A 19,407-nucleotide genomic window follows, 5' to 3' on the forward strand; every position below is an offset into this window, starting at 1 on the left:
TGGCCGCTGGATAATGGCCCCAGAGATATCCACACCCCAATCCCCAGAACCTGGAGTGTGACCTCAGAAGTCAGAAGGGACTCTGCAGGTGTGATTAAAGATCCTGAGATGTGGGGATGATCCCACCTTATGCGGGTGGGCCTTACATGTCATCACAAGTGTCCTTCCAGGAGAGAAGAGGGGGAGAACCGACACAGGCGAGGAGAGGTGACGATGCAAGCAGAGAGGCAAGGAAGCGGCCACGAGCCGAAGGGCGCAGGCGGCCCCTGGAATCTGAAAAGGGCGAGACACCACCGTCGCCTGGAGCCGCAGGGATGCTGAGCTGGACTCCTGACCTCCAGGACTGCGGTCTTAAAGCAGTAGGTCAGCGGCAGTGGTCACGGCAGCCCCGGGAGATGCCCTCTTGGTGCCTCTGCAACTGGAAAATGGGCTGATGCAGTGCCCCCTCCCTGGGCTCTTGGGAGGCTGACCGGAGTGGACAGTGCAAAGAGCTTAGAAAACTGAGAAGGATTGTTTTTAAAATGACTGTGCAAAAAGCTGGTCTGCCCTAAAGAGGACAGCACTCCTGCCCTCAAGGAACTAACTCATGACCTGGAGCCAGAGACTTACAACGAATAGTGATCTCTGGGAATGTGACAGGAGGGCCTCAGGGGACCGGGGAGGTCTGAGAGGGCTTCTTGGAGGAGCCCACTCTTTTTTTTTTTTTAAGATTCAAAATTATTTATTTATTTATTTATGGCCCCGTTGGGTCTTTGTTGCTGCGTGTGGGCTTTCTCTAGCTGCGTTGAGCGGGAGCTGCTCTTCGCTGCAGTGCGCGGGCTTCTTACGGCGGTGGCTTCTCTTGTTGCGGAGCACGGGCTCTAGGCGTGCGGGCTTCGGTAGTTGCGGCTCACGGGCTCTAGAGCGCAGGCTCAGTAGCTGTGGCGCACGGGCTTAGCTGCTCCGCAGCATGTGGGGTCTTCCCGGACCAGGGCTCGATCCCTGTGTCCCCCGCATCGGCAGGCGGATTCTTAACCACTGCACCACCAGGGAAGTCCGAGGAGCCCACTCTTCATTTGAGCCTGGAAAGGTGTGGAGGGAGAAGCCACACAAGGCAGAGAGGGAAGGGTGTCTCAGGCAGAGGTAGTGGCACGTGGGGACGCTCAGAAGGTAGGAGCTGAAGCAACTGAGGGACCTGTAACAGAGGGACCTGTAACAGAAGGTAGGAGCTGAAGCAACAGAGGGACCTCTGCAGGGCAGAGCCGGAAGGATGTGCAGGGGCCAGGCCAGCCCTGGGGTGTGTGTGGGGAGTGCAGGCCGGGGAGGGACACAGCGGAACAGAACAGGGCCACCGTGAAGAGGGTGGATGGGGGTGTTGAAACAGGGTGAGGAGACAAGTTACAGAGGCCGCGACCAAGCAGGGAGCAGAGTGTAGAACTGACAGGATTTCGGGACAGCCTGGACCAGGCGGGTGAGCAGGGGAGGGGCCGGAGAGCTTGGAGCACTTCGCCCGGACAGCCATCGTCCTAACTAGCGCCAGCACCTGGCTCTCACCACCTACACGCCAGGGGACGTGCCAAGTGCTGGATGTGCCTCATCTCAGCCTCAATCCTCACAGCCCTGAAATTGTGATTGGCCACAGTGTGCAGAGGGGAGACCGAGCCCAGACACAGAGCAGGGGGGCGAGGGGGCGGGGCGTAGGGGCTGGGAGGGCAGGGGTGGAATAGCTTTCATATAAACTCGGTAAGAAATGGTTTGGGGACTGCTTCTGTAATAGGTTTTTATTACAAGAAAGAAGTAAAGAAAGAAGGAAGGGAGGGAGGAAGGAAGAAAAATATCCATGTTTTATTAGTACCTAAGTGCTTTCATTTTCACCACTGGTAATAAGAAAAAAGTCTGTACAGCCTGAAAGTATGGCAATTCAAACCTCTGTTAAAGAAAGACCTGTGACCTGCACAACCCTTAGGACGGTGCACACGTAGTAACAGCTTAAAGCTGGAGCGGGGGGTCTATGACCAGGAGCTCAGCTGTATCGATGAGGTTTTATTTCTCGAGCTGACACTGGTGGATGCAGGGGTGATCACTGAATATTTCTTGTACCTTCTTGACTATCTTAAATATTTTACAATTAAACATTGGGAGTCATTGATGATCCCCGGCTGTCCACTAAAGCTGGTCTGAGGTCCCAGCTCATATCCATCTGATGACAGGACCGCTGTCCTTGCAGCCAGCCTGAGTCCCCTCCACCACATCCTGCCTGTTTGCACAGCCCCAAGGAGGGAACTTCCTCTGTCCTGAGGCAGTGCATGGTCTCCTCTGAACAGTTCTTATTGTGGGAAAGTTCTGCCTCATAAGGAGTCAAAATGCACTCGCTGGAAACCCACAACCTGCATGTGAGTACACAGGGCCAGGGCAGCCCTTCAGATCTTTGGAGAAGTCAGTCCCCTCCCCTCCTCACCCTCATTTTTCTTCTCCAGGTAAAGCAGCCTTAGTTCTCTTTGAGACAAGCGACAGAAAACAAACTTAGGCTGGTTTAGGTAAACAGGTAACCTTACTGGCTTGCGTGTAATGAGCTTCAGGTGTAGCTGGATCCAGGTGCCCAGCTGGTGTCTCTACGTGTGTTTTGACACTGCTCTCCTACATACTGGCTTTATTCTCAGGCCCACAACCAACCAGCTTAACACCCCCTGGAGGTTCCAGCAAAGCTCAATGCTTCCTGCAAAACTGCCAGTGGCCTTGGGTCATGTGGCCATCCCTGAACCAGCCACTGCAGCCAGGGAAATGGGGCACTTTGATTGGTTAAACCTGAATCCTAGGAACATCTCTGTGTACCGGAGGTAGCGTCAGCCCCGGCTGAACCACATAGGCAGATAGTGGGAAGGAATGTTCCCCCAGGAAGTCAAGGTGTGATAACCACCAAGAGACAGGTGTGTGAGCTGGGACAAAGGTTCTCTGTCGCAGAGATCCACAACGGCTGAGACAACGTCGGACTTTAGCCCTCCCTAATGTAGCTTCCTCAGGTAGGCAGGCTGGCTGCGCAGAGCTCAAGCTGGGCCCTCAGACGCACCTGCAGCCCACTCCGCACGCCCCACTCCAGGTGCCTCCCCTCCCTGTGCTTGGTCTTCCGTGTGACAGAGGGGTGGGGGGGGGCTCCTGAACTGGGGATGTCCCCACGGAGGCGAGCCACCAGTAAGCCAGTCCCTCAGGGTACGGGAGTCTGTCCGGAGGTGGATCCCCCTTCCCTGTCTTCCAGCCCCGGGGACCTCTCTCCCTCGGCCGGGAGTCATTGTCTCCTTTTGGCCTAGGAGAAAACCGAGGGGGAGTTCCAGGCCAAGGCACAGATGCAAAACTGAGTCTTAAGACCCCTGGGGAGCGGGGAGGATATCTCAAACCCAGTGCCTTTGGGGGCAGTCGGTGATTTAAATGTCGGTGTGGGTAGTGGTAGGGCCGCAAGAATTTATATTCCTTAAAGGTATTTCAACTCCAAAATCTTTAGACACTTTTCTCTCCAGTCAAAACAAGCCCACAGCCTGGATCCCACCTCGAGGCTGCAAGTTCGACATTTTGTAGCAGCACTGTCTTTACTGGGTGGCTGTGTTGGGCAGTGGGCCCACTCCCACCTTACCTCCCACCGCATCCCATGAGAGGTGACAAGTAGCTTCTCAGCAGAAGTCTCCCGGGGCCTGGCTCTGCTGACCAACCCCTGATGGTGCCCACAGCAGACTGAGCACTCTCCTGCTCAGAAGCCTCCCCTCCCTAAATTGGGCTACCCAGCCTTCTGAAGAGGCCTAAGGATCACCCTCCAGATCTCAGCTCACAGGTCACCTCCTCCAGGAAGCCTTCCCTGAATTCCTCAACAGGACCAGGTCACGACACTTTGTGCCTGGGCTCCACAGCACGTTTTTCACAGGTAGCTCTTACATGGCAACCCAGAACCTAACCCAGTGTCTGACCCACGGTGGGCACTCAATGAATATGCATGGGAGAGGTGAAAAAGCTTACCTGCTGTGTGACCTTGGATGAGGGACTGACCTCTCTGAGCCTCAATTCTTTCATCTGTAAAATGAGTTGTGATGAGGGAGCACTGAGAGGATGCATGGAGTGTGAGGCTGAATAACAGCTCACAGAGATATCTGGGTCCTGATCCCCAGATCCTGTGAATGTTCCCTTATGTGGTAAAAAAAAAAACAGGGGGTGGAGGGTCCTTGTAGGTGTGCTTAAATTAGGGTCTTGAGATGGGACAGTCTCCTGGGTTATCCAGGCGGCCCGAATGGAATCGCAAGGGTCTTATAAGAGGAGGCAAGAAGGTCAAGGGAGGAAGCAGGAGCTGTGACAACAGAAGCAGTTATTTCCTGCCTTTTCTGGTTCCTGGAGGTCACCAAGGGGGCACGAGCCATGACATGCACGTGGCCTCCAGAAGCTAGAAAAGGCAGGGAACGGACTCTCCTGTTGATGCTGATTTCGGACATCTGCCCTGCAGAACTGCAGAGAATAAAGTTGGGTTGTTTTAAGCCACTCAATGTGTGGTCATTTGTCGCAGCAGCCCTAGGAAACTCACACCCACGGAGAGCATCTGGTGCACAACGGGCCCTCAGAAAGGCAGTGGTTAGTGCCTAGACCACGCCATCTCCTCCTCCCCCGGGACACCCCCTCTTCTCACCGCCCACCGAGGTCCCTGGTGCCAGGCCTTCCCTGGGTTCTTCCCAGAGCAGGGGAGGGCAGGGAGGGCAGGAGGCTGGACATGGCAGGGGGTAGAAGCCCCTGGATGTATGGAAGCCCCGTTGCCCCTCCTCTACCTCGTGACCTAAAGCACTAACAGTGTTCACGGCCTCCAGGCTCCGAGCTCGACGCTCCACACTCCCACCTCCTTTAGTCCTCAGGAACCCGGGAAGTAGGTGCTACTCTTACCCCCATTTTACAGATGAGGAAATCGCGACTCAGCATGTCAACTGGTTTTTCCAAAGCCTCCCAGCTGGGCCCAGAGAAGCCAGACTTAGAGACGAGGTCTGTCTCCCCCAGAACCTGTGCTTAAAGCCACGCTGCGCACCCTCTTATCCCGCTGCTGTCCGGCTCTCAAGCTCGCCCTCGGGGGTGGTGGCTGAGTTGGGTGCAGGTCTTGGGTCTCGCTTGTCACCTTAGCTTGAGACACTGGACAGATGACTTCACTGCTCTGTGCCTCAGTTTCCTCGTGAACAAAAGCGGTGGGTTTGCCTCCTGGGGGGCGAGGGGGCCGTGGGTGTCAGGATCGGATGAGAGGACGTGTAAACAGGGGGACAGTCCTCTGTCACAGAGTAAGAGCACCGTACCCACCACCTGGCCTTACCTACAGGTGAGGAGGCTGATGTTCCCGGGACCCTGGCTCCTTGACAGCCGTCCCCTGCTCGTGGGACCGACAGACCCCGGAGGCTGGGTGGGAGCAGGAGGCCTTCTGCCTCGGCTGTGGCGAGCGGAGGCTTTGGGGCAGGAAGTCAGGCAGTCTGTAAGCTCATAATAGGTTCACTCACCCATTCATTCAGCATTCCTCTGCCCAAGCTCTGCCGATGGCACTAGAATTGCATCCAAGGTCCCCACCAGGCCCTGGTAGTGCTGAAGACCCGGGTCCTCCCTACGGCTCTGCCTGTCACCCTGCTCTCTCCTGCCTCGGGGCCTTTGCACTTGCTCCTCCCCCTGCCAGGAACGGTCAGTTCCGTGCTCACACCCAGCTAAGTAGCCCCTGTTCTTCACGTCACTAATGACTAGCGCTCATTTGTCCCTGGAACGATCTTCCTCACGTGTGGAAGCATTTGTTTGCTGTCTGTCTCTGCCCACCAGGGTGCCAGCCCCATGACGACAGGACCACTTGTCTCTGCTGATTTGGCGTCCAGCGAGGTGCCAGTAAGTGAAGAAATCCATGCTCGGCGGCCTACTGAGCTTAGAGGTCGGAACGTTTCCCAGACTGTGAAGGGGAGGTCACGGGAGGGCTGTGGTGGGTGAGGGCGGGAGCCTGGCCCAGGGACCCGGCCAGAGCCTGGGAGCATCTGAAGACCGGTGCCGGTCCACGTCCTCCGCCCGAGGTTCCGGCCCCGACCCCGGCCCGCGAGTGCTTGAGGGCCCCCCGGGTCCCCCCGCCAAGCCCCCTCCCCCCAGGCCCGCGGCGGGCGCTGGCCGCCAGGGGGTGCTGTCGGGGCGCGCGGCCCACCTGGCTCCCGGGCGGCGAGCGAGCGCAGCCAGGCGGCCGGGAACTTTTCTCCTCGCGCTCTCGCCGCCTTCTCCCCCCGCGCGCCGCCCGCCGCCGGCTCTTCCTGCGCGGAGGGGACCGCATTTCCCCGCGGCCCTGCGACGCCAGCAGGCCCGGCGGTGCGCAGCCAGGGCCCGGTCCCCGCGCCCCGGGCGCCGCCCCTGCCCGCGGCTGTGCTCGGAAGGCGAGGTGCGGAGCGAGGCGCGGCCGGAGCGAGAGCGCGCCGAGCAGGCCGCCCAGCCCGCAGCCCGAGCGCCGGCTCGAGGAGGGGGCGCCGCGGCCCACCCTCTTTCCTGCCTGGCTGCTGGCCGGCCGGGCCGCCGCGCCCCGACCCCCATGGCCGCCCGAGTCTCCAGGCAGCGAAGTCGCAGCGCCAGAACCCGGGCCCCCGAGTGAGCGCGCGCTGAGGTGAGCACCAAGCGGCGGGGCGGGGGCGCGGGGGGCCGCGGGGAAGTGCTTTGTGTGCGGGGGGCGCGAGGTCACCGGATGGCTGTCCGGGGGGCTGCGGGGTGCGGGCGCGAGGAACGAGGGTCGCGGGTGCGGGGGTTGTGCGCGCGGTGGCGCCGGGGGTCAGCCGAGTGCGGGTGGGGACCGGGGCGTTCGCGCGGCGCCGGGGCCGGAGGCGAGCTTTGTGAGTGCGTCCGGGTGGGGGGTGGGGAGCCGACTTCTCCGGGGGGACTCGGGGCCTGGTGGGGCCACGGCGTGGGAGCCAGGGCCTCGAGAGACGGCGAGGGCCGTGGTGGGGAGGGGTGGCGCGCGGGGCTCTCAGCGGAGCCCGCGGCGGTGCCCCCTCGCGGGCGGCGGCGCCCGGGCCTGTGCGCAGGCCGCGCGACCCGGCAGGAAGCGGCCCCGGAGGCCGGGGAGCTCCGACGCGGGCAGGCCCGGGGCGCGCGGGCCTTTCGGGGTGACGTCACAGTGGGGGCTCCGGCCACGCGAGTCCCGTGTTCCCGGACGGACGGCTGCGCACCGGCCGTGTGCCTGGCTCCGCGGCTCCGCGCCTGGGAGGCAGGGGACCCGGGAGGAGGACGCGGGGACCGGGCGCAAGGCAGTGTCGCCGAGCGCGGCGGGTGGGGGGGTGTTGCAGGACGCGGGGTTGACATTTGGAGCCTTGGTCGCCGGGGGCGGCCGAAGAGGGGCGGAGGGGAAGCGAAACACCAGACAGGCCCGAGGCCGCGGCGGCCCCAGCTTCCTGGGGCGCCCGTTTTCCCAGCGAGCTGTTTCCCTTCTTGGGTTCTGGGTCGGCCTCAAATCCACGCCAGGGGCCGGAGTGCGGCCCGAGCCGTGCCCTGGTTCGGGGAGCCCCCGACGGGCGCGGCGCTGGGGCTCCGGGCCTGAATGGAGACGGCTGTCGAGAGTAACAATGCGCTACTGGGGGGCTGGGGGAGGGGAGGCAGCGCGCCTGAATGGCGACCCGGGCCCCGGGCTTCCCAGGGTTTCCGCAGGCTCCGATCCGGGACCCGTGCGGGACCCTCACGGTTCCCTCCACCCAGAGCGCCCCCCCCATTTGTCTTCCAACGCAGCGGCGTGTTGAGGATTCAAGGGCATTACATCTGGTTGCAATCCAGTTTCATGCCGCTGTTGGGCTGTTAAGACCTCGCGCTGACGTCAGAGCAGGGGAATTACTTCTTTTTATTTTATCTTTTTTTAGTTGTTTGCTGCCCGGGGAGGGGAGGGGAGGCGGGGTGGGTTAGGCGAGTTCTGATGTGGAGGCGCCAGCGCCGTGGGAGCCCCAGGCTGGGGGCTCTGCCTCTCTCCCCACACCGCATCCTTCATTCAGACCTGGCTCTGCCTGGGGTCAGGCGCACCCTGGGTGGGGGCAGCCCTCGCTGCAGACTCAGTGGAGGCCCCTCCCGACTGACCACACAGCTGCATTTCCAGAGGCTTCCCTGGGACGTGGCCTCAGGATCTGGAAGCTGGAAAGGAATCTTCTAGTTTCCCACCCCTCCCCCTTGACAGTGAGGGCCTCAGGAGTGTCCAGAAGGGAGTCCTTAGGAAAAGTGGCCTTCTGGGTAACACAGAGGAGGGGACACAGACATTCTGGTTTGGGGGAGGCTCAGCCCCAAAACTGTGGCAAAGGCTCTCACAGGCAAGGGGCTTGGGAAGGAGAATGTGTCCCCCCCCCCAGAAGCCGCGTATGGAGTGGGCTGAGTGTGACCCTTCCCAACAGCCAGAAGCTTCAGTAGCTTCCTAAACAGGGGGGGGGGGGGGGTCACCTGCCCCGTAACGGTCTTTCTCTCCCCGTTGACCAGGAGGCCCCTGCAGGCAGGGACCCTGCTTATCCCTCCTTAGACTCTTTAGTCTGGACTGTGGCTTCCAAACCCTCCGCTGTGACCTATAGTAAGAAATGCATTGTAGGTCACAATTCCATTCACGCCCACTGTGTGTAACTGGAAAAAAAAGTTCAGTGACATAGCTCTTTACTCTGTTATGTACCCTGGTCTGATACTTTCTGTTCTAGTCTATTTGGTTTTTGTTGTTTTTTTAAATTGCTTTCTGTGACCCACTAAATTGATTTCACGATCCACTAATGGGTCCTACCCAGAGTTTGAAAAAACAGGCCTAGGAAATGAGTCTGCCTTCTATTCATTCAACAAACATTAACTGAGGCCCTGACAGTTTCTCTCAATTTCTTCTTTTTGAATTTCTCAGGTAGGACATGGGTTTGTTCTCATTGTGAACAATGCAAATAACCCGGAAGTACGCAGAGTACAAGTGCCCCCCAGGTAACCGCAGTTAACACCTCGAATATGGTTCGCTCTTCTCTTATGCATACGTGTATCATGTACACAAATACAGAGTTTTCTCTTACCCCAGACGAGACCGCCCCTCAGGCTCTTAGTGTCAGCTCCCTTTTCCTTCCTGTTGTCTTGGCGGGGTCACAGGTGGGGTGCTCCAGGGCAAGGCTTTGGGTGACTCCTGGCTCCATCACGTCCTGAATGAGTTGTTCACCTCTCTGTGCCTCTGTGTCCCCATCTGTGCAATGGGGGTAATAACAGTACCAGCCTCAGAGGACTGTGGTGAAGCTTTGACAAGTGAGTGAGTCCACGTCAGCCTGTGAAGCTGAGAACAGTACTTGTCCCAATAAACGTTAGCTGCCACTGTCACCATTACGATCACCACTGTCTTCCCATGGCCGTCCACGTTTGCACCTCGTTGCTTTAATAGCGCCTGTGGCTGGGCATGGATGTCCCGCCAGCGACGTGTGGCTCCGCAGGCAGGCCCAGGCGGAGCCCTGCACGCCGGGCAGCGTTCCTTCGGGAGAGGCACCGGGGCTCACTGGCCCACCAGGTATTTTCCAAGGGCCCACGGTTTCGAAGTTCTGTGCTTAATGCACCTGCCTCCAAGGTCACAGCCCAGGGGTGAGAACCAGATGGTACCCAAGGGGACGAGTGGGAGCTCGCGCCAGGTCTTGGCAGGAAGCAGGGCCTCGCGTGGAAGCACTGACAGGTGTTCTGGGGACAACGTGGGAAGGAGTGGGTCGGTGTCTTTGGCGGGACTTGGGCACGCGGGGAGGGGCAGGGGGGACCACGGAAGCCAGTTCCAGGATGGTGGGCAGGTAGCCTGAGCTTTAGGGTCCAAGGATGAGTATGTCCCAACTTGACCAGGGTTGGGGCTTTGTGGAGGTGCGGCTCCATGGCAGAGGGGGCTTGGAGCAGGTGCTTGGAGCACAGGTAGGTGATGAGGGGGCGTTCCTGGCAAAGGGAACACACCAGCGATTCTTCGGCAGCTGCAGCGGACATGGCCGGTGTCCTATGGCCAGGAGGCAGGACTTGGCTCAGAAAGAACGTGGTGGGAGAGGCTAGCTGTTGCCGCGGCCTCCTCACCGGCCTCCCTGCCTCCATCCTGCCCCCTCCCAGCGTGGGCCACACTGCAGAGCGACCTTTCTCAACCACGGCGGTGACTCCCCGGGGCTCCGGCTGCGCTCTGAATCAAGATCTGCTCCGGAGTCCCTCCCGCGCCGTGCGGGCCTTTCTGGTCCTCGCCTGCTCTGGTCCCACTCAGGCCCCGTCCCCTCCTGCCACAGCCGAGCCCCCTCCCAGGATGCAACCCTGGCGTTACTGCCTCTGTACGTTGGCCCAGGCTGTTCCTTCCACCTGGGCTGCCCTTCACCTTCCTCCCTGCATCCCGAGACCCAAACAGACGTCCTGTCCCCTCCTTCTCCGACCTCCACGGCAGAACTGAGTCATCTCCCTTTGTCTATGGCTGAGGCATGGCGTTTATCACAGAATTATCGGTAATTCTGTCGGTGTCTGTCCTCCCCAGGAGGCCGGGGCACCCAGGCCCAGAGCTCGGCTGCCTCGTCTGTGCGGCCCCAGCTCCAAGGGTGAGGCCGGGGGGCGCGGGGTGCTCAGAAGTCTTCCCGGCAGGAAGGGCCGGGCGAGGTGGGGTGGGGGAGCCCAGCATTGTTTCGGGGGCCCCTGTGGGATCTTGGGGATTCTTGGGGAGCCAGTCAGGGGATTCTATTCATCACCCTCAGAGGAGACCGGCAAGGCCAGAGAGGGGCCCCTGCTCCTTCTGGGGGGCTGAGGAGAAACTGGCTCGTCCTGTTTCCCGGGATTGAGGCAGAGCCGTGCCCCGTGCCTGGGTGGGTCACCGGGATCCGAGACTGGAATGTGACACCAGGGTGGGTGCCAGCAGCTGGAGGTGCAGATGGGGCTCGGCTGCCAGAGGAGAGCTTTTGCTCTACTGGTTCTCGAATCTGTGTGGATAGCGTGTGTGGTGGTGGGACACCGGTGGGGCTGGTGGGAAGGAGGAGAGGGCGACGTGGGAAGGACGCCTAGTCAGGAAGGACAGAAGGACAGGCCAGGAGCACCAGGGCTCTGCTGTGACCACCCGATCGTCGCTCACCCAGCAGACACCCCCTCCCCGCCACGTTTCTTCCCCTTGGCCCTGGGCTCGCCGGCCCCGGAGATGAGATGCTCAGGGCCAGTGGACAGCAGGCGTCCAGTTTCTGCATGGTGATCGGCCTCAGGAGGAGGGGGTCCCGCAAGCCCGGAGGGGAGCTGTCGGGAGGTGTAGGGGCCCAGTGGGGGGGCTGGGGCCCCTCAGGGTGAGGACGGGCCCCAGGCTGGGGGTCCCAAGGGAGCTTCTGGCCCCCCTCTCCTCCCGTCCCCTCCCTGGAGACATGCCTCAGTCCAGTCTGGGCAGCACGGCTGAGCAGGGGAGCGGCCCTGGGTTTGGAATCGGGACAGGGTTTGAGTTCCAGCTGCTGCTTCAGGAAAGTCACGCCCTCTCCGTCTCCCCTTCCCCCGTCCCCCCCCACCACCACCCCAGCACATTTCCCCTCCTGTCCGAGAGGGGGCGGTAACTGCTGCATTCAGTGTGCTCTGTGATCTGGAAAGCATGGGGTCAGAAACACAGGCCAGCCCGGGTTCACATCCAGGTGCCACCGTCCTTTCAGGGGCTCCGTCTCCCCACCTTTGAAACGGGCACAGTCACAGGCCCCGAGTCACTGGCTGCTGGCCCGTGGGCTCGGCAGGGACCAGTACTCTTCCTGCTGAAGGACTTTGGGGGAAGAGGTCGCTGTTGTCACTCCTCCCCTAGCCTTCCCTGCGGTGACGTTGGCCAAAACCAGGAGTTCGGTGCCTGTTCCTTCCCCAGCCAGGCTGAGGTGGATGGATTGCGTGTCTCTGTCACCCGGTGGGGCAGGTGAGAATTACCGTTTTCCGGCCAGTTTCTGTTTGCAAAGAGGCTTTGCCCCGATGCTATAGGTGGACTTGGGCAGCAGTGTGACCACAAACTCATTCATTTCTTTGTGCATTCATTCATAAATCACATACTGAGTATCTCCCGCACACCAGGGTGCTGGGAACACAGCCGTAAACACAGACTTTTTGGCCGTGAACACCTTTCAGAGTTCAGCTGCCTGGGTTCACATTCCGGCTCTGCCGCTTGCAAACTCAGACAAGTTACTTCTTTGCTTTACTCATCTGTAAAATGGGGGAAATGGCAGAGCTTGCCTCAGGGCTGTTGGGAGAACTACTGAGTTGATGCAGATAAAATTCTTAAGACAGGGCCTGTTTTAATACCTAGAAATACACAGAAGGTGCTCGAGGATGGTTGTTTTTTATTCCTGCCCTGAAGAATCTCAGCGCCCGCTCAGCACTGAGGGAAGACGGTCCAGCCAGGGCCTTCCGGAGACGGGTGACACCTGGGAAGGGGGTGGCAGCCCTCCGAGCCCCGCCCTCGAGCCCCGGCCCAGGCGGGCCACTGCACCAGGTACCTCTGCAGTCAGACCTTCCGTGCGGCCCTGGGGCCAGGTATCTGCAGCAGGACCCCAGTGGGTGAGGCCTGTCCACCTGGGAAGGTCTAACTCTGCCTGCACCGGGCGGGCTTCAGACTTCGAAAAGTAATTTCAATATCAAGGGTTGAAGCTGAGCAGGTTTTCTGATTGGCATCCTCAGTTGCCAGAGGCCAGCAGACCACCTCTGGATGTCCTCAGGCAGGTTCCCCCAGCTCCCTGGGCCTCTCTTTCCTCCTTTATAGACAGCAGAAACAATAGTACCGACGTCATCGTTTCCCTTTTAAGAGGATTGAATGAGATGATGCCTGTGAAGCGCTCAGCTGTACTTGGCACATAGCAAAGTGCTTAATGATGTTGCCTATTAGTAATAATAATTCTCAGAAAATGTAAATTAAAAACCATCTGAAAGATTTCTTCTTGGGCACTACAGCTCCTTGGAGGTGTGACGTCGTCACCCTCCCACTAGCTAATAGGACAAAGAATTGTTACAGTGATGCAGAGACGTTGAGGCCCAGACAAGCTTAGCTGCTGACGCAAAGTCACACAGGAGCCCAGGGAAGGGTGTGGAAGGGGGAGCAGAACTGGGTTTTAGTTGGGTGCTCTCTGATGCTTTGAGAGTTATTCCTGCAGCAAAATGGTAACTGGTGATCAGCTCTGATATACAGCTGAGGTCCAATGGGCCTGTATTCTGGAAGCTTCTGGTCTGATAGGGAAGATGAAATTTGTACATGATTATGGTAAGAGGAAAAGAGGTAAAAATAAAAAAAATAAAAATCACCTGTTCTGTTGGGGGCAGAAGGGAGAGTCGTGCATTCACTCGTTTTGGGGGGCGGGGTGCCAGGCCTCAGAGCAGTGGTTCTCAGTTGTGGGTAATTTTGTCCCTCAGGGGACGTTAGGCACTGTCTGAAGGCATTTTTGGTTGTCTTCACTGGGTGGGGGATGCTGGCATCTAGTGGATCGAGGCCGGGGACACCCCCCCAACAAATTACCGGGCCCCAAATGTCAACAGTGCTGATGGGGTTTGAGCAGCCTTGCCCTGGAGAAATGGGTGACTACATGACGGCCGCCCCTCCCCTTTTGAAGCCCACAGTCGGGTAGGGGAGTGGACCTGAAAGACATGATTCATAGATGTGGATTCAAATGTGGTCGTGTTGCAGCTAAGAGGGCGCTCCTCGCAGGGGAGGCCTTGGGGGAGGGCTTCCAGGCTGGGGGCGCGGGTGCAGCCCAAGCAAAGGCAGAGAAGCAGAAAGGCAAAGGTGTGTGGTGGGAGGGGCAGACGCCTGGTGTGTGTCTGGGGCGGCAGCAGACAATGACCCGGCCTCAGGGCTTCCAGAACCGGAAGGCCGGAGGACTTCTCCGCTTTGCCTGGTTTGAAGCAACTTTGTCTCCTAGCCTGCTGTGCTCTGGGGGACTGGTTGTGGGGGGGAGGAATGCTGCCCTCCGAGGGGTCCCAGCTCTGCCCCTTCCCTCATTTGCATCCATCTGATAGGTGGGAAAGAGAAGCAGGATAAAAAGAAGAGGAAGAACGATACTTTCATTTCAAACACAGATAGGGATGGGGAGATGGGAAGGAATTCGGTTTAGGGTACCTTTGAGAGGAGCACAGAAAATCCCCACCATGGCCCAAAATAGCACTAAAAACGGACGTTTTGCCAGGTCAGACTTAACCGAGTGGCTCTCTCTTGTCGAGTCCAGCAGGACGTGGACGGAGCTGGCTTTGTTCCCTTGGGGTGACATTGACCCCTGGGGCCCCCTCCCTGGCAGATTAAACAGAGAGGCCCTGGTCTCCTGGACAGGACAGGAGCCTGGGGAGCTCAGCTTGAGCGTTCCAGAGGGCCAGAGATGGTGACAGGGGGCACGCCCGGCAGCAGGGCCAGATGGGGGATGGTTCCTCTAATAAGTGTATGCCTGGCTCTCTGGCTGCCGAGAGGGATCATGGAGCAAAGCCGTCATTTAATGAGTGCCTGCTTTTCTGCTTGGCGCTGGGTGGTCCTCTGTAAGCCTTATTAACCGCCTCATACAGATTATCAAGGAAACCGAAGCTCAGAGAGGTTAAGTGACCTGCATGAGGTCACACAGCGACCAAATGCGATTGGAAACCACATCTCTTGGGCACCAAAGCCAGGCCCTGCCTGCTCCTTGCTCACTTCCTCATGGTGGTCACTCATCCAGTCAGCAGATAATCTCTGACTGTGAAATAGTACTGTGACCTGGTGGGAAATTTTAGAGTCGGAAGTGGGCTTGAATTCTGACCGGAGCAGTTTTAGTGTCTGGAAGTTGGAGCCTCCTTTCATCTGTCAAGCGGGCGTAACCATACCTTTATCCTGGAGTTGCTGTAAGGGTTAAACTCTGCATGGAAGGGGACAGGAAGGGGAAGAGGGAGGCCCGGGGAGGTTAGGACCTGCCCTGGGCCACCCAGCGTGGCAGGGCACAATAAAAGAGCCCTGGGTAGAAGGAACCAGGCGAGATTGTGGTATCTCTGTGCATCGGTGTTGGGTTTCTTTATTTGAACCAGGAGAGAGGGCAGCCCCACTCTGCAGGTAGAAAAGGTGGTGTGGAATGCGGTGTTTATTTTTCTTTGCCTGTGAAAGCCTTGTTTCAGCTCAGGCCGATAGGGCTTCCCAAGACACTGCAGAGGGTGCCTGCCATGCTGAGGGGTCTGCTCAGGTGCCTGCCTAGGGTGGGCACTGAGGGGGCACCTACCAAGCCAGGCTCCCAGTGCAGCCTGTGGACCCCCAGAAAGAGTGAGGGTGGGTGAAGACCGTGAAACCGGGGCGTCGCTCTGCCTCCTTGAATTTGGCCTTCCTGGTCCCATTCATCTCCTTATCTCTGACAGCCCCCTTGGGTTGCTGGGAAGTCAGGGGCAGCCTTCCTGATTGACAAACAAAACAGGCCTTGCTCACAAAAGGAGAGGGGAGGTTGGCTGGACCGCTCTGGCTCCCCTCCCCCTGTCCCAGCCCCTGGCTGCAGGCATCTCTCCTGCTCCACCCAGAAGACACCCTACATTCTGAGAGGCAGTGAGGGGGCTGCAAAGCCATTTTCAGTCAGATCGCCCTGGCTGGTCCCCAGCCTCCAGCAGTAAGGAGGTGGATTCTCGGAACGATGGGGTGGCCGCGAGACAGGGCTTGCTGTATGGTCGGCGCCTCCTTCCCTTCAGCAGGCTGGGAAGGCAGCTTGGAGAGGAAGCCAGGCCGGCAGGTAGCAGAGAAAGACATCGGATCCAGGGGGAGCAGCAGAGAAAGCAAACAAACAGGGCTTTGTGTGGTTGTAGATCTGCCGCTCAGAAGGGAAGCCGGCTGGTGGGAGGGGGAGGGGGAGGGGGAGGAGGGGAGTGCAGGCCGGGCCAGTGCTCTGGGCAGATAGGTGGCCGGACCAGCCCAGGCTGGATGGCCACGGAGCAGGGAGTGCCACTGTGTGTGGACAGGCGTCTGGAGTCAGCCTGGCCGAGTCCCAGCCCTGCCACTTCCCTCCTTAACAGATCTGGGCTTGTTTGCCCACCTACCCGGGCAGAGCCACTCACACAGGACTGGGGAGATAAGTCATCCGGCCCGACTGGCCTGGCCTGTCGTGTGAGCCCCCACCCTATGGGGATGCAGGCCAAGAAGGGGTCAGGGTCTGCCTGGCGGGCTGCCAGCTTGGCTGGGTCTCCTGGGAGGGCACTGCGGGGGCCTGGATGGCAGCCGAGCAGAGGAGTTTGCACTGTCCAGCAGCAGATGCCTGGCGTGTGGGTGGGCAGAGGCCAGCATCTCGGGCCCCCGGCCCTGGCGCGGAACGTCTGCACTGTGGTGGAGGGGCCATCTCGGGGCCAAACCCTGGATCCTAGCGGGGCTGGCCCGCCTGTCCAGGAGCGCGCAGCTCCGCCTCGGGGAGGGCTTGGCAGGAGCGGGCAGGCCAGACACGCAGGCAGCTGCATTATCGCCTCCGGGGTCATGTCGTCTCCTCCCTGACCTCGGGAGGGCAAACGCCCGCGCTTTCTGGCCTCCCTTCGCTCCCGGCGGCGCCCCCACCGCGGCCGCGCCGGAGCCTCCGCGCGTCCGAGCGGATGAGCCCCGCTGGGGCCGAGACCGCGACACGGGGAGGGCGGGGCGGGGCGGCCGTTGCGTCGCCATGGCAGCGCCCCTCCCGGCGTGCCCCGCGCCGCCGCGGGGCGGGGCTTCCAGGCCCTGCCCCTCACCTCGCCAACCCGCGGCTTCCGGGAACCCGGGGCTGGGGGCGGGGCTTCCATGCCCCCGCCCCTCATTGCCCGCGGCTTCCGGGAACCGGGGCGAGGGGCGGGGCTTCCGGGCGGTCTGCCTTCGGCCGGGTTCTGCTCCCGCGTCCGGTACCGGCTGCCGGGGAGCTGCGGCCGTGAGTCCCGCGCTGCTCTGCGGCGCGGGCCTGGGGTTACCTCTGCCCCTCCCCCGCCAGCCGCCGCTCCTGTTTGGCGCGCCTTCGGTGGCCCGCTAGTCACTCCCGGGCTGCCTTCTCTCCCGGGGCACTCGCTGAGCTCTGCCCAAGCCCACCTGGCTTGGGCAGGCCGCCGGACGTGGTGCAGCCTTGGGCCTTGGAAGGAAGGGGGGCTCTGGGCGGGGGCAGTCGTCCTTGGCCTTTCCCGAGCCTCGCCCGGGGCACGCGCACCGGGAGGGTGAGAATGGGCTTCAGCAGCTGCGGGAGGGACTTGATACGGAAAAGAACTTCTCAGGCCTGAGCATTTTGTTAATAAAACCACCAGGTTATAAGCATGTTGATTTTAGAAAAACCTAAAAATACCGTAAGACAAGTAAAAATCTCCTATAATTCTACCCCCAGGACACACCATTGTCAACATTTTTTTTCTAGGCATGTGGTAAACAACATGATAAATGTAATAAATATAAAATGTGGAATTATGCAATATATTTGGTTTTGTAAGGCACTTGGCGGTTTAATACCTTTTTTTAAATCACTATAGAGGGAGGACAGGCTTATTGTAGACTTTTGGAAAATAAGGCAAGTTAAAAGAAAAGCAGTTCACCCGAACTCCCAGTCTCCAAAGGCAGGTGCATTTGACTTTTCTTCGCACCCACCCCCACCCCCGTTCACGGGGTCTCTGTTTAAGTATGCTGCCACTCCTCCCCTGTGTCCGTCTGACATCCTGCTTTTCTCCCCTCCTGTTGTGGGACCTGCTCCTTTTTATTGAGTCTGTGAGTCTGGAGGGAACTGCAACCAGGTCTTGGGAGAGCTTCAGACAAGAGTCGGGCTGGGGGGCTGCTTCCTTACTTAGTTCGTCTTCTCCCCACCTGCCGACCCCAGGAGCCCTTCCCCACAGCCACTCACTCTGATCGGCAGCTTGGGCAGGGGCCACCCAGCCTGAACAGGTACGTTGAAGACTTGTGGCCCTCTCTGGGACCCAGGCTCCAGCCGCAAGGCCACACCGAGGTCTCAGACCTCAGCCTCATCCGGGGCCTCCTTTGCTCAGCACACTCGGACTCAAAGACCCCTTGTTGGTCCTATGGCCCACCTTCTGCTCCCTCTCTGCCTCCTAGGGGCAGGTTTCTGCGGCCCTGGGCTCCTTAGCCTCTCCCCGGGGGTGTGTGGGCCTGGCACCAGGCAGAGCCTCCCTCTGCCCAGCTGCCTCTCGAGCTACAAGCTGCCCTTGCCCCTATCCGTCCCTCCTGCCAGGCCTTCTCTTCCCCATTCCTCAACAGTTCGATTCTAACACATCCCAGCCCTGTGTGAAACAGACCTTGGAAAATCAGAGTTGCCAAAGATGGATTGGCATTTAAAAGGCATCCAAGGGTTGGGGGGAAAAGCCGGAGAGGCAAGAGAGCACAGGGCCCTGTCCCTGAGCAGTAGCAGGATTTAGTGGATGGAAAATCACAGAACGCTCCCTTCCCTGGAATAACAGCTTAGGCAGAGGGGCGGCGGGTAGGGTACCAGACAGCATGCCCCACTGGCCACCACCTGCCGTCACTGCCGTGTGCTCTCCGAAGTGAAAAGATGCGGGAGGGATGTTGGGAGCCTGCAGCCAGTGGCCCTGTAAATTGTATTCTTTTAGCAAGTTTATTCATGTATAAAATATGTAAGGCCTGCTTCACCTCACCTGTAGCAAGGAGGCGGCCGGGTTGGGGCTGAGATTGATGCGCTGAGCGGTTTACTTATCTGGAGCTGCCCTTCTGGGCTGGGCACTGCCTGCCATGTGGAATTTAACCAAGTGGCAAGATGGGTGTGTGTCTGTTCCTGGGCTTGGGGGCTGTGTGTATGTGGCGTGTGTCTGTCAGTCTTTGGGGGGCTCTGTACATGGAGGGTGATGGTTCTCGAGCGGTTGCTGCATCCAGGCATGTGTGTGAGTCTGTGTGTGTCGCATTGCCGAGCATGAGCTCGTATGTGTGATGTGTGTGTGTGCCTGTGCGTGTGCGTCTCGGTTGGGAAACGAGTTAAGGGGACAGGTTTTGTGAGCGTGTCTTGGGCGCTTACATGTGCGGTGGCGTCCACGACGTGGGGGGAGGACACGTGCTCCTCTGTGTGTCTGCATTTGTGAGTGGGGCCCCACGTGTGGCTGAGTCTGTCGCGTGTATGTGTGTCCTGTTTCCGTGTGCACGTGCGGTGTGGTGCAGGACTGTACGTCAAAGGCAGAGGCAGTGCCGCCGGCTGGGTTGTGGAGGACTGGCTTACAGCCCTGGGCACTGGGAGGGATTGATGCCTGGCGCACCTGTGTTCTGTGACCCCTGTGTGGCTGGGCCTCAGGCTCCAGGAAGGACTGGCCTCGGGGACTCAAGGGAGGCTGACGCCCCTGGGCCTCTTCCAGCAGAACCGGGCCTTCCCTGCCCTGTGACTCAGAAACCAGAGGGAACTCCAGGGTCAAGGTGGTCTGGGCCCACGTTAAACTGATGGGGAAACCGAGGTCCAAGGGCACACAGCCTGTGGTGGCCATGGCAGCCCGTAATGCCGGGCATGGCTCCGGCAGCACACCCCTACCCCGCCAGGCTTAAGCTTCCGCTTCTGTGCC

General features: G+C 59.7%; 1 protein-coding gene and 1 long non-coding RNA gene across 5 annotated transcripts in view; one reads left to right on the forward strand and one right to left on the reverse strand.

Moving 5' to 3' along the window:
- Positions 1–6,464: 6,464 nt before the first annotated feature.
- The window catches only part of RAI1 (retinoic acid induced 1), a 105,050-nt gene continuing 92,107 nt past the window's right edge, over positions 6,465–19,407 (forward strand). The window contains exon 1 of one of the 3 annotated variants that reach the window (XM_033848109.2): positions 6,465–6,604. The gene's annotated coding sequence lies outside the window, so the exon portion shown is untranslated. The remainder of the gene's footprint in view (positions 6,605–19,407) is intronic. The other 2 variants (XM_033848112.2, XM_073797034.1) reach the window with 2 other exon arrangements.
- LOC141277277 (uncharacterized) lies at positions 15,268–16,483 on the reverse strand. 2 transcript variants are annotated; one of them, XR_012328363.1, is made up of 2 exons: positions 15,961–16,483; positions 15,268–15,613 (listed from the first exon to the last, which is right to left on the reverse strand). It is a non-coding gene; the product is annotated as an uncharacterized lncRNA (long non-coding RNA). The 2 variants fall into 2 exon arrangements; XR_012328364.1 differs by having other exon boundaries at positions 15,943–16,483.

Source organism: Tursiops truncatus, chromosome 20 (assembly GCF_011762595.2).
Source record: "Tursiops truncatus isolate mTurTru1 chromosome 20, mTurTru1.mat.Y, whole genome shotgun sequence".
NCBI lineage: Eukaryota > Metazoa > Chordata > Mammalia > Artiodactyla > Delphinidae > Tursiops > Tursiops truncatus.